Source organism: Mesoplodon densirostris, chromosome 12 (assembly GCF_025265405.1).
Source record: "Mesoplodon densirostris isolate mMesDen1 chromosome 12, mMesDen1 primary haplotype, whole genome shotgun sequence".
NCBI classification, from domain to species: domain Eukaryota; kingdom Metazoa; phylum Chordata; class Mammalia; order Artiodactyla; family Ziphiidae; genus Mesoplodon; species Mesoplodon densirostris.
Window position 1 is genome coordinate 62,837,915 of NC_082672.1, and position 15,155 is coordinate 62,853,069.

Consider the following 15,155-nt stretch of genomic DNA (forward strand, 5'->3'; position numbering starts at 1 on the left):
CTGAATTCTAATTATACATATTAATAAAAAGAAATAGTGGCACAGTGACACAAGTTACCAAAAATCATTTTTTGGTGTGTGTGTGTCTGTGTGTGTGTGTGTGTGTGAGTATGTGTGTTTTCTCTAAAACATGTCTCTATAGGAACTTTTTAGTGGTTGTGTCTGATATTCTTGGAACTTGTCAAACCTTGAATAAAATAATTAAACCACATGGGGAACAGTTATTTTAGAGAAATGCAGAAAGGTATCTAATTTTTTTCACTATCTCTCTTATTTAGTTATGGCACTATACTATTCAATCTGTGTTGTGATGGAACAGCATTGACTTTCAGTAACAATTTAAACACTTTTCTTAGAGAAATCTGCACTTTCTTTGTAGATTCCCTGTTGTCCTGCCATTCCTTACTTTGGATGAAACCAACTCTATTGGTTAGGAGGAAAACAATTTAACAGTAAGCTATCACAATTCCTCTAGTCTTAACCCAGTTTATATAAGAATCAGGAGAATGAGCCTCAATCATTCTCGGTCTTGGAAATTTTTTTACAGGTGGTGGATAGAATGAGCAAGGCAACCTAGATATGCAGATCTATGTTTTAACACCTACGTTGATATGACCATTTAGCAGGAGAAATGGCATGTCTATGGTAACCAAAGGTTCTTTTGAATTTGAAGGTCTGAGTCAATTCTTTCAACCTGCATTAAAATGTCTTACCTTCTGCCCTTGGTTTTTTAGAATTCCACAACCTCCTTCCAAACTTCTCCCTAGATTACCCCAAGGTGAAGCTAGCTGGATGCAGGAAAGTTCAGCTTCCAACTAATGTTTACTTCATTTCCATGTTTGTTTTTGTTAAAGTATTATTATAATAGTGCAGTTAGCATAACGAAGAGAATGATTTCTGTTAAGTAGCTGGGAGCAGGCATGTGAACAATTTGTCTTTCCTGGAAATTAACAATTCTCTGACTTCTTTTTTCCCATGATTTTTCTCACTCACATTCATTTTTTCTTCATCAACTGACACTGATGCGCTTCCTTCCTCCTGTGTGATAGATTCTTCAATTCCCCTCTGGATTCTCCTTCTAATTATTAACTCCTTAGAAATTAGGTTGAACATCTACTTCCTTGTGTCTAAAAACAACATGCTAGTGATGTAAAGGCAAGATACTAAGGCTTACTAAATTTTATACCCATTTATTCTCTTTAGTGCTTGCATCTCTTGAGAACTATAAATCTTTATCATGAAGTCTGACTGTAAGTCAACACTGTAAAACTCCCATTGCTTTATGTACACAGAAAAGTTTCAGAACTCCCAGAATCTGAGGGGAAAGTGTGTCTTGCCATTGTTGTGTTAATCGTGTGTCTCAAACAGGATGATTTACAGCTGCTGTTCTTCCTGTTTTTAAATTATGGGATGCTGTAATTTTCACTTTGTCTTTATCAACTTAGTTTTGGATTATTTAGTGCACTCTCCAATTTGTAGTGAATATATGAATTTCGATTTAAAATGTTCCAATTAATAGACTTTAAGGTGTAAATATTGAAGTTCAAAGATGAATTATTCATACTCATATTACTAAAGCAGAAAAATATGTATTCCCAACATATTGACAGCTTCATTGGTTATCTTCTACCTATGCATTTATGCTATTTAAATAACTTGCAATATATGATTAAATAAATGTAGTAAATTTACTAGATTATTTTATGTCATAGCACATTATTTTATTATAAAATTCACATATATGGTCATATTTATCTCTTGAAATATTAATAAAACTCGTGAGCATCACTGATAGAGTGAACACTACTGAGATTTAAGTGCTTCGGAGGTAGCTTGAAAGTTCCTCTCAGTCACTTAATAGAAACTTTACACAGAAATGAATTGGAAATACAATATGTGTGTCCTGTGGTTGTATGCAGAACAGGAGGTAATATGTGTAAATCATTATCCTCTACTCTTCGTTCCTGATGCTGATCTAAAATTCAACTGCCTGATATTCTATCTCTGGTCCTAGTTCACGCCTTTAAATTGATGCTGAGTTGGATCTGATTCAGTTTGCACTTAACAGGTATTTAATTATTTAAAATAGTTACTACATTCTCTCTCTTCCTAAGGAGCTGGGGAGACAAGGGTTGGTTGCAACAGGGTCTCAAGTGGCTCTGAGCATCCTAACAGTGGAGAGAAAGTTGCAAAAAGGGGATAGCATTGATGGTCTTTCTGGGCATGGAAAGAGAAAGGTTTGATAATTTTGATTCATTTTCCAGCAGGTTCAAGTCTTAAGAGCAAGCCTGGTTTAACCCTAGTACACTGGCAGGATCCCATACTTTGCCCAGGAATCTTTTTCATACTAGTTTTCTGTACTCACTGAAATTCTGCCACTGGAATATCCTGGGAAGGCTGGAAATACTCCCTAGTTTAGCCTGGCTGCATGATTTAGACAGGTTACTCATGTCTCTAGATCTTTGCTAATCTATGAAGGAGGAATCATTATGGTCCCTCCTACCCTAAACATTTTATGATTCTGACATGGTACCCCTGCATAAAATATATCATCTTACTTTGATATACAGATTGGAATAATGTTATTTGATGGAATCTCAGAATTAGTGATCCTATTTTTTATTAATACAAAGCAAAAATAAACAAATTTTACTTTATTTATTAGAATAAGAGTTGAAAATATGACATGATTTTATAGACCTAGGGATTAGCATAATATAAATGTGGAAGTAATTGTATTTTGAGAGGAAACACTTTCCTTTATTTAGATGTTACGTGTGTGTATAAACACCCATTCTCATATTGCCTTAATAATCTAATATATGTGTACATATGTATAAATGTATGTTTATGTAGGTATTTGTACACGTGTATATACGTATGCATTTCCTATTTTCTATGTAGTTGTATCACTGTTAGTTTTGTTCTGTTTGTAGCTTGTTGTAGGCTAGCGACAGCAAACTGCTGATGGCAGCATTTTTTTTAGGCTTAGACATAGCTCTGAATTGGGCAAAATTTGTATCTAATTTGATCCTCCTTTCCTGGTCTGTTGTATTTTGTTTTCGTTTGGTATTTCCTTTTCAAACACCTGGGACAGTAATTTTCAAATACTACCACAGGAGAAAATAGATGATTAAACTTGCTTACAATGAGTCAGGGAGAGAGACTAATAAGCATATTAAATCAGAACATAAAGACTAAATTTCTAATGATAGGATTTCAAACAGTAGGAAGAGAGTAAAGAGTGAATTCATCAACCTCCTCAAAACCTACAGCTCCTATACGTGCCTAAAATCTCCATCTACTTATGAGTCTTACCCAAAGGAGAACTGAAGTATTAAAATTTTAAGTCACTTCATGTTTAAAAATAGCCACACTCCATAGGTTTTAAATATTTGATGTAGAAGGTATCTTATATGTTGTGAAAGAAAAAATACATGTGAATTTGATAAAATTACATTAGCAGCTACTAATAAAACAATCCATATTTCCTCTCACTATCTGGCATGTCCCTAGTCCCTTTAACATTTGAAATCTGAGTGGGGACAGACAAGGCTTGTGGTATGGAGAGTATTATTAGCCTACATAGGCTTTGCTAGGTTTATCTACCATACCTTAAAATGAAGTCCCAGACTCAGAATTTCTAGATTCACTGGAGTTCTTTGATAATATAGGCTGTATACACTTATTTCTTAAAGCCTGATAGATCTAGATTATCATTAAGCTCATCAGTCTCAGACTCTATTCTACTGATATTGCATGGCAAATAGCAGTGTTGTGTCATGTCATATTTGACATACTTCGAATGTCTAAGATGTCTGAGTAACTCTAAGAGGGAATTGCCAAAATACATAAGAATTAGAGTTTCATTTACTGCATACTACATACTCAGCACAAACCTTTAAGTGCTGACTGCAATTTGGTGTTAGGCCATGAATGAGTAGTTACTTAACATTTTGGAAAGTCACTGTATTTGGATTGCTGTGGTTAAAATACTATAATTGGACAAACTAAAAATTATAACTGTTGTTTGTGTGTATATGTATGTTTGTGTGTATTTGTAAGTTGTGTTGTGATATGATCTTAATTCCTTGGGAAACTTAAATCATGTTATTTAAGAAAACACATTATTTCACTATGTATATATTTATTATTTATTATTATACTAGTCTCACTACTTTTGTGGGGCCTAGATAAGACGGATTTTTTTCCTATTTGTATTTTCCTATTTTAGGCAAGCACCTAAAATTTGCTTAGTAGTCATGTTAACAAGTTAATCACCTTCCCTATTGGTATGTTTGTCAAATTTCAAAAGTATGTCCTCTTATTTTCAGAAGAGAGGTAGTTTATTCCAATCCAACCAGGACCACCTAACCCTTATAACCCAAAAGGCACTTGGCTGCTTTTTGACCAAGAGAAAAGAACATTTAAAATTTAAAAACAAGTATCAAATAATTAAATACATCTCTTAAACATCATTTTGCTTTTGACAAGCAGCTTGCCCTTGATTTCTTTCTATAGAAGAATGAGAGCTTCATGCCAAAACTATAAAGTCAAAGGCGATGCTTCTCCTTTCACAATCTAACCAAGGAAAACTAAGCCGTGATAACAATCCTTAGCTTTTGTATCAAGTTGTAAAAGAAGAAAACAAGAAGTGCCATGGATCTTTATCTCTGTCCTTTGAATAGGATTTCTTTAAACCAGAATGTGGGATGGGGAACCCTATAGAGATCCTAGTTTTCAATTTTAGATAATTATTTTCTTCACACATTTAATATTTTTATTAATTTCCATGAGAACAGGTACAACATTAGCAATGTTTGTATTTCTTCTGACAATAAAAAACTACCTTTTCTCATTGACCTCTTCCTGGACAAGACTCATCCATTTTATAAAGTGGCAGGAGTAGTCCTCCTTAGCTCAATTCTGGAGGGAGGCTCTTCCTTGAACATTGCAGCGAGAAACATAGAAAGCACATTTCCTTGTGTAACAGGGTGTACGAGAATTAGTCACAGCAGGAGAACAAGAGTGATTCAATGTAGATGTCATGGTTCTTTTGAAGCGTAAGCTGAGGTGATAGCATAAACTGGGAAGCAGGTGCAGTTCCTGCTATTTTCTACAATACATGGATGCGATTGATGGAAAATTTACTCTCTGTTCATATTATCACCTACTCAAGGAACAGACTTAACTACACACACCACTGTTCCCTCTCATAAGCATTTAAAATAGTGCATTTTTAAAATTCTCACTTTTGAAAGAGATTTTTAGCATTACTAGATTAAGGTTACTTAACGTTTACATCACATAATCAATAATCTGATGAAGGTTATTTTCTGTCTCTCTAGAAAAATGTGGATATATTGTATATATATCCACATTGTTTTATATATCCACATCCATATATATCCACATATATATATCCACATATATATCCACATTTTTATATATATCCACAATATATCCACATATTGTATATATATCCACATTTTTACATATAAATTTTCAAGAGTTTACTGAATCCATACAGCCCACGGACCCCAGGTTACAGACTGGTATCTGAGATTACAAAATGTGAACTTTGATCTTTGATTTAAGCATTAAACAGTTAAGATTAAGTAACTCTAATCTTGTGTGTGGTAAAAACAAAACATTTCAATAAGCCAGCATTTTCAAAGTGTGTTCTGCAGATAAATAGTTTTGTTGAATGTTAAGATATTTTATATTGAAAGTATTTCCTTGGTTTCATTGTCAAATAAGCTTTTAAGAAATGCTGAGTTAAACAAAAGTTAACAATTATAAACAGCTTTCTCTTGAACAGGGATTTCTCAGAGCTTTTAATATTCTAATCTATGTTTTGATTCTTCAACAAGGGAAATAAGCTCAGAGAGTTTGCATAATATGTTTGCACATTGAACTTTTTTCTTTCATTGAGCATCTCAGAGGAATGGTATTTCTCTGAATCTCAAGAATTTTGGAAATGTTGCAATAACCTTTTCCAAATCATGCCACAAATATTTCTTTTAGAAATGTAACTCCTTTGGACAGCTCTTTTAAGTTGTTTGAACACAGCTGAATCACATTGATTCAAGCATACTGACACATCCTGAAGCTCTCACAAATGAGTTTCGTTGATATTTCAAACTTTAACTGGCACTGACATGCAAACTGATCAATAGGGTATTCCTCTTATAAATATGATCACATTGCATTTAAAAAACACAAGAATCTAAAATAAGTGAATGTGAGACACTTTTGATTGCATTCAATGAATAAGCCCATTTAATAAATGAAACTGCAAATTGATTTCTTAAGAAGCAGATCCAATATATGTTTAGTGTCTTGAGTGGAAAGCCCCTTAGAGGATTCAGAACCAAATTCCAATCATACTCTGATTCTGAACTTAATTAAAAGCTCTTCTGTGTGTCAGATTAGAGTCAATTCTACTTATTTGGTTTTACTGGAGTTATATGAACATGGAAAGACGAAAGAGTCATTAATCTAGGACAACATCTAAAGATGCTAGACTATTAGTCCTATTCAGCGTCTAAAACAGTAAATATATATATAATTTAGATCAAGATCAGTGTGTTACAGTATAAGCTGATCCAATGGTAAATGGACTGAGCCAATTTTGCTTAAGTATATAAGCTTCTTACATGGAATAAGTTGATTGTTTTTGAAACAATCAATTAATTTATGACATTTAAATTTACCACTTCAGTGACTTGATGAATTTAATGACACTACCAAAGTACTTAAGATATCTTCATTTAACAGCTAACCAGGAGAATTTAGGCCAGAGTATGTGTAAGTATTCAGAAATCTTTGAATAAAACTTACTCTTTCTAAGAAAAAGACAAATACCATATGATATCACTTATATCTGGAATCTAAAATATAACACAAATGAACTTATCTATGAAACAAAAACAGACTCATAGACAGAGAACAGACTTGTGGTTGCTAAGGGGTGGGGGTGGTGTAGGGGAGAGATAGATTGGGAGTATGAGATTAGCAGATATAAACTGTTATATACAGAATGGATAAACAACAAGTTCCTACTGTATAGCACAGGGAACTATATTCAATATCCTATGATAGACCATAATGGAAAAGAATATGAAAAATAATGTACATATATGTGTCTGAATGTAACTGAATCACTTGGCTGCACAGCAGAAATTAACACAACATTGTAAATCAACTAGACTTCAGTTAAAAAAAAAAAAGGTTGTTCTTCCTCCATCTTGGTCTCTATTTCTGACTCTGTCCCCATCTCTATCTCTGCCACATCTACTTCTGTATCCATATCTACAGCTACATGTGTATCAGCATATAGCATCCCTCTCTCCCAGCCAAGATCTTAGGAAATATAGTTTTTTCCTCTTACAGATTTTTGTCTTTTTGCAAATAACTCATTCATATTTATAAAACAAATTTTCAGACAGGAATTATTTCTAACATCTAACTTAAAAATGTGATTTTAATATTTTGGTTCCCTTATTTCCCAGATTAAATTCCACCATAGAATAGGTACAAGCATATTCTATCAAGACTCATAATTATAAATGAAATTGCTCCAGAATAGTTCTGTCTGTGGTGAAATCATCTTACCTTTAGTTATGTCCTTGAACAGATATAGCCTAATTATCAGCTCTCAACTGAAAATGAGTACCCTAAGCTCCTGCTGCTATGGAGCCTGAATTTCATTTGTTTCATTTTTCTCATCAATGAGGCAAGTGTAGCATAAATCTGTGAGACACAAAACTGAGACCAGAGATTCAACACTTTCTATGACTAAATTAAGCAGAATGTCATAAAAGCAAATGCACTGCTGTCTGCAAAGTTAAGGGAGTGGAGTTTATAAAAATCCAATATTCTGGTCAAGAGAGAGTCTCTATACCACAGCTGTATAAAATTATACATTTCCAAAGAATTAGAATGTGATGAAAACCACAACTCTAAATGTATAAAAATAGCTTGACTTTTCTTTGATTCATAAATGGAATTCTCTGGGTCTTGGAGTCATTATTAATAGCTGCAATCATGAAAAGAATAAATACAGAGTGTTAATAGACATTTTAAATCTTGCAATTAATATACTGCTAGAAAAATAAAGGTTTGATATATTTTATTTACGTGTCAATAAAATACACTCTGAAAAACAGTTAACTCACTCTGGATTCATATTCCATACAAATGGCATTATTTAAAGTCTTTCAGAATGTATGAATTTGGCTGGGAAAAATATGCTTGAATGTTCTCAATTTCTACACTCTTCCTTTAATTGGCTGATAGGGGAGCAATAAATAAGGATTGCATTTTCTTAGATTTCTGTATATGGGTTTATGCCTTATGTTCTCCCAAAGATTGAGTTTCTAAAAGTATAGATATGTGAAACTTAATGAGAACTGTGTACTGAGTATTCAGAGAAAAAAGAGTATTGAGCCTAGAAAGTGTCATAATTATTCATGTTGTTTTCCTCCTTGCAGGAGTGATCATGGAGTGCTCTGAGTAGGGACAACAGGAAGTCTGCATAATTCTAACTTTGTGGACTGAATTTTTCTGATTCTTGTATATGCAATTTATGCACACCAGATAACTGCTTAATCTCAGTATTGCTCTGAGTTGACTTAATTTGAAAAACAAAAGCAAGTATTTAGACAATGGTATAGAGTTTCCGTAATACCAGTTTAATGCTTTCACAGAGAAGAAATCAGACATTAATTTTAGCTGTCTTGTTTAATATTTGCTTCCTTTATTTCTGTATAAATTACTATAGATCCTCTCTAATAAATTTTCTTTCAGCAAGTTATCGATTAGATTTGTAACATTTTTGGAACTGGGCTCCTGTTTTAACATAATATATCTCAGCTGAGCTATATATTAATGCCATCACTGATCATCTGTAAAGTCCTCCCTGGAGAATTTACATTTATGCTAGATGTGTTGGTAATTTATTGGAAAGAAAATCCATAGTATAATTATAAAACAACATGGGCAACCTATTTTTCTCTATTGATTCCAGTTAAAGGTATCTTTGTTTTGTTGGTTAAGCTTCAAGGTGGCTCTGTATCTGCTTACACTCAGAGTATAATAAAGATTTACCAGGATGAAAATAATGACAGAAAATCACTTCTGAATATATTTTATCCTAGAGGATGATTTAAATTTTGGGGTGAGATGTGGATGGTCATATCTGTCATGCAGTGGTAAGCTAGACTGCTGGGGATAACTTTCTTAAAGTATTCATTCAGTTGTACAAACAGAGCACAATTTCTAATTAAAGAGAGTGATGTTAACATAATTAAATTGTAGGTTAAAAGAAAGGTGACTTGTATGTATCCATTCCTCTAAATAAAATGTACAGTGAAACTACATATCTAGGAAGTAGAAAAGTCTTTCTCAATCACCAGAGCCAATTATTATTCTCTGAATATTTTTAGACCAGCAGTGCCTATGATTGGCAAGAACCATTTTCTAAGTCTGACTTGTAAATAAACTGGAATAAACTGGAAGCATCATGCTGCTTCAATTCAAATTAAATATTTACTGAGTGCATATAATGGGGAACAGCAAACTGTAGGTGATAGGGAAGGTTTTCTTAAACTGACCCTTTTTCCCATTGGTGAAAATTATGTATATGGATATTTATGCCACTTTATTTTGGCTATATGAAATAGCAACTAAAAAATGTAACAGAATTGAAGCATGGGTCATAGTAGGTAAATGAAACATCTAAATGAGAGCCATTTCAGAGAACCCTGGGTGTTTGAGCTAGTGGCTGAACTAAGGATGGCTATTTCCCTCAAGGTGTGCTAATTATTTCAGCCTTGCAAATTGACTGTGAACTAAAATAATTTTAACAGGAAATGGAAACTGGTTGATAGGGGTATAGGAAATGAGGATCCCTGAAACAAGAAGACACTGTCTAGAAACTCTGTTAAGGGGAAAACAGAGCAGCGAGTCTTCTGATTGGCTTACACAGCCATTAATACAGGAAGATTGGAAACCCTAGATATAAAAATGCCAACATCCACTGAAGGCTAACAGTGTGTGACAACTAAAATGTAAAGGACCTAAAAAAACAAAAAAAAATGTGAACAGGAGAAAAGTGTGACTTGTAGAGTTTAAAGCCAGCCATCTTCCCAACAGTGTGATGGAGACTGTAGTAGACCGATGGAAAAAGGACTGAAGCAGAGGGGACCCAGATCACAGGACTTTGTTTTCAATGGGGGTTGGGCAGAGGGAGTGGGTCATGGACTCCGGGGGCTAACAGAGAGGCTGCAAAGAGACATGAGTGAGGTATCTGAATATTCATTGCAAAGTATCCTGCAGTGTAGGAAAAAATTCAGTGGACAGAATATTCTCTATTTCAGAAGGTAAGGTAACAGGAAAGGAGTCAAGACCTAAGAAAAGACTGAGGGGCCTCCCTGGTGGCGCAGTGGTTGGGAGTCCGCCTGCCGATGCAGGGGATACGGGTTCGTGCCCCGGTCTGGGAGGATCCCATATGCCGCGGAGCGGCTGGGCCCGTGAGCCATGGCTGCTGGGCCTGCGCATCCGGAGCCTGTGCTCCGCAACGGGAGAGGCCACAACAGTGAGAGGCCCACATACCGCAAAAAAAAAAAAAAAAAAAAAAAAAAGAAAAGACTGAGAAATTGCTACTGGCAAGGGCTGGTGCTCAGTCCACATTTAAAAATGGGAATATTTTCTCAGTTAAAGTACAAGGCAGCTGATTGTTTTCCTCATCCTGTAATGAGGCTGCTGGATATGACCTGGTGAGGAAATCAGGTACACTAGATTGGAAATTAGATCAACAAGAATTTTATAAGACTTTCTGATCCACTGTAAATTCCCTACTTCCTTATTTTCGTGATTCTTCATTTCTTCAGATTGAGGATCTTCAAAATACTAAAACAAAAAAGATGGGGATGATTTGGTAGCTGGGAAGGACATGTTTAGGCTCTTCTCCGAAGTCAATCTGTGGAGGAGAGGTATATCCCAAAATGGCAAAGAAAGCTAATAACTGTAAAATGGAAAGAGAAGTAGGCTGAATGCTTCAGAGTCAGTATGATGAAAAAGAGGGCTTCATAGGATATAGGCTTGGAAATCTCTGGTACTTCATCTCAGGGAGACTGACATTAGTGGAGGACATGCCCCTATTGTGGTCATTTGTCATGTTTACTACTGTGCCTCCAGACACCCTGCCTATTAGAGGGAACTTCCAGGACAGCTGGAAAGTAGGCCCCTGAGCAACTGCCCCAGCTTCTGGGAGCCAGGGCATGGGCATAAGCTAAAATGCTTGATACTCCTCTCTAGAGTTCTGAATGTGGGACAAGGGATGCAAAGAAGAGCTTAGAATTAATTCTAGTGAGAAAAGCAGGAGTGGCCTCTGGTGCTGCGGCAGGTGGGAAGTGGTGTATTCAAGTCCGGTACCAGCCACGGTGCAAACGTCAGCAGGGGCAGCATGGCGGCCCATGTGCTACTCCTTTTGGATAAATTTTAGCTACAGTTCCTGCTCCCTAGACAATATAAGTTCTTTCCAGTTTTCCAGGTCTGTATTTTTAGCCTTTGTGCTGATTCTGTGAAATAATGCCATCTTGCTACTAACTTCTTTTCACCTAATATTAAGCAGGGTAGTGCTCCTTGTATTTGAAACCAGGAATCCCGATAAACCACTTTACTAAAGAAGAAATTGTGTGTTGCCATAATAGTGGAGGGAAGACCCACCTTGAGAAGAAAGCCGTAGAAGTGATGAGTTATGTATAAGGAATCAGAGATATCTTAATGCAGATATTGGCCTGGTGTGAGCTATAGGCCTTCAAATCCTGTCGCTACCTTATAGCTGTTATTTGCAAGTTAACGTCTTTAGATTTCTTTCTTTATAATATAAGATGATAATACCTACCTTGTATAATCATTAAGAGGGTTAAATGACATATGTAAGATGCTTAGAAAGAGGCCTGGAACATAGTTACTATTTAATATTTATAATTATTGTCCTTATTTATTTGCAATCCTTTTCCTACATTTTTATTGAATTATAATCACACACAAGATATACGCCAGGTACTGGTTTTGGCACTGCGGATAGAGGAGTGAACATGAGAGTTACAGACCCTCATGGAACTTATAGTCTAATAAGAGTAGAGTATTTCCATACTTAGAGATGGTGAGTGGGGCTGATGCTGGAAGGTATCCAGGATGAGCAAAGAAGCATAGAAGCCTGCAAGGCCAGCTCACATTTGGGGAATGGCAAGGGTCATGTGTGGCTTCTCCCTCATCCAAGTATGTGGGAGACACAGTAAAATATGCTGGGGCAAAGGAACCCAGCTGAGTATCACTGATACATGAAAGTGTGCAAACTTTCCCACTGTCCACTGAGAGGTCTCTGACACAATTTTTTACCCTCCTTCAGAAATTCTAAAGTGAGTCCTCCTCAGACTAGTAAAAGGTAAGGTGATTTTATAATAAAAAGTATAAAAAGTAGCATGAAGAGGGATTAAAAGTCTCAAGGTTGGAGCCTGAGTTCTCATGGACTCAAGAGGAGCAGGAGTGGACAGGAAGCAGTGGAATGTATGGTGCCAGTGTGTGGCCACACAGCAGTGAGAATGTTATACAATATAGGCCTGTAGTAGCTGTGCAGAGCTGAATCAGTACACACGTCATCCCAACCATATGACGCCTTTGCATTAATGTGCTTTTAGTTGGTAAAACTCAGAAAGAAGGAGGGTGTTCCCCTGGTGATGCTTTCTGCTGCTTGACTTGCTCTGGGAAGCTTTACTGGGTGGTAGTGGGGTGTGGTCGGGGGGAGTTGAGAGAAGCAGCTGTCATGGGAAAACCTGGACATACCTTGACCCTGGTTTTCTTCTTTAACCACCATTCTCTTTTTCTGTCAAACAGACCATATTCTGTGAAGACTTCCGGAGTTGTGTTTTTGTACTGCAACATTTGAATTATTTTGAACCTACTTTTGGTTGAATGGATTATTTCTGTAGACCAACCAAGATGTCACTGCAGATTAAACCTAAGGGCTCGAGTCCTGAACAAAGTCGTGAAATGAAGAGAGGGCCAGGTGAAGGAATGTGAACTTCATTCTGTACACAAGAGGCCACTTAGTGAGGCAATAAAAGCATGAGATTTGGGGTTACATATACCTGTGTTCAAATAAGTTTTTAGCTATAGGATTGTTCAAGCTGCTTAGGGTCTCCACAAAATAAACACTAACTCAAGATTAGGATTAGAATCAAGTGGGATAATATATATGGAGTACACTGTAATATCTGGCACCCAGGTGTAATGTTTATTGGGATTGAAGTGTGGGCCCAGAGGTGAGGAAGAAGAATACAGATAAATATTTGAAGAAATGATGGTGAAAGTTAGGTACTAGAACAGGGATCAGTCAATGACAACAGTTTGTCTCCTGTTTTTGTAAATATAATTTTATTGGAACACAGCTACCCCCATTCCTTTAAGTATTGTTAATGGCTCTTGTCATGCTGCAATGGCAGAGTTGATAGTTGTGACAGAGGCCATATGGCTCAGGAAATCTTTAATATTTGTTGTTTGACTTTTTACAGAAAAAGTTTTTTGACCTAAAGTTTTTTGACCTCTGGACTAGAGAAATAGATGGTTGGATAAGAAAATATGAAAAGAAAACTGCAGAGTCCTGAACCTGTGTATAAGGAATGTCTAGGTACAGGATATTTTGCTTTCATTTTGGTGCTATCACTAGTACTTCCACATTTATAGAGAGAAGATAATAGGATCATCAAAACAGTCTGTTAAAAGGGTAGTAGAGATAGATGAAAGTGTATCCTTTTACCAAGTCCTATTCCTTTTGCATCAAGGAAATACAAACAGGGGCAGGATGTTTGCAGAATTCAGCCTTTCTAAGGAGGCTGAGTATTCTCTAGCTATAGGAGGAAATTCACAAAGGTAAAATTCCAGAGATTTCCTGTAACTGAAGCTATAGCTAAATCAGTAAAGGTTTATTAGTAAAAAAAACTTGGGGGCAAAACTCACAGTACATCCACTGTCCTAATGAAAAATATATAAAAAGATAAATAGGTGATACATAGTTTAACACTGTGCTATATATCTTAAGCTTCATTGACAAAGTGAAATGACAAATATTGGTTTGGGTGATAATGTTTTCAATCTACCTTTCTATTTGGGATCTAGCTTAATCATATTATCTCCAACCTGGAAGACAGAAGCTTAAATTGCAAAATGAAATTTGCAAAATTTCAAGCAACTGAACTAACTATCCTACACATGGATGGTCCCTCAATGACTCTACATCTAATACTGTCTTATAACTTTCCCATTAAATTAAATGTGTTTGTTCTCCCGAAGACACCCTTGATGTTAGTATATTGGCTTCAAGGTCCTGCAGATTTAATGTTTGTGAACTAACTTTAGATCTCATTGACATATCCTGACTGAGAATGTTGCCCCTGAATAATGCTTACTCATTTGGACATCTGCTCCTACACAAATATTACTGTCATTTAAAAAAAAAATTACCAGAGCGTACTTAATAAATATTATTTTAGAATCTAAGTGCCACATGACAAAGTCAATTTAAAGAACAAAATTATTATCTGTTTGGTGATTTTTTACTCCATTAGTTCCATTCCAATTTCATATTTAGTTTTTATTTGTAAGTGTTTTCATTTGAAAGACTTTTATTTGAAAGCCTATTATACTTGAAAGTAAACAAGTAAATAATACTTTATCCATTTTATTGATTTGGAAAAAGCTGGCATGACTTGAGCAAGGGATTTTTGTTTTTATTTTCCTAAAATCTTTTGATCATAAAATAATTAAATCATTTTTCCTAAATATTCAAACATTATGCTTTTATCTACGCATCTTGATGTGTTCAGCATGAACGCTATTTTTGGTTTTTGACTACTTGCTTAAGACCACAGATGAAGGTGAAAAAAATTATGTGCCTCTGAGAGATTTATAGGAATATGTTAATGAAGATTTTCCATGCAGTTCATTCTTGATTTTTCTGAAGTCCACAGTAGATGAGTTTCCAGATGAAATTCTAGTTGAAGTTATAAAACATATGAAAATTGAAAACTCAATAAATCTTGCTTAAGTAGTCCAGGAAGAACATTCATCATGCTGTTCACATTCTC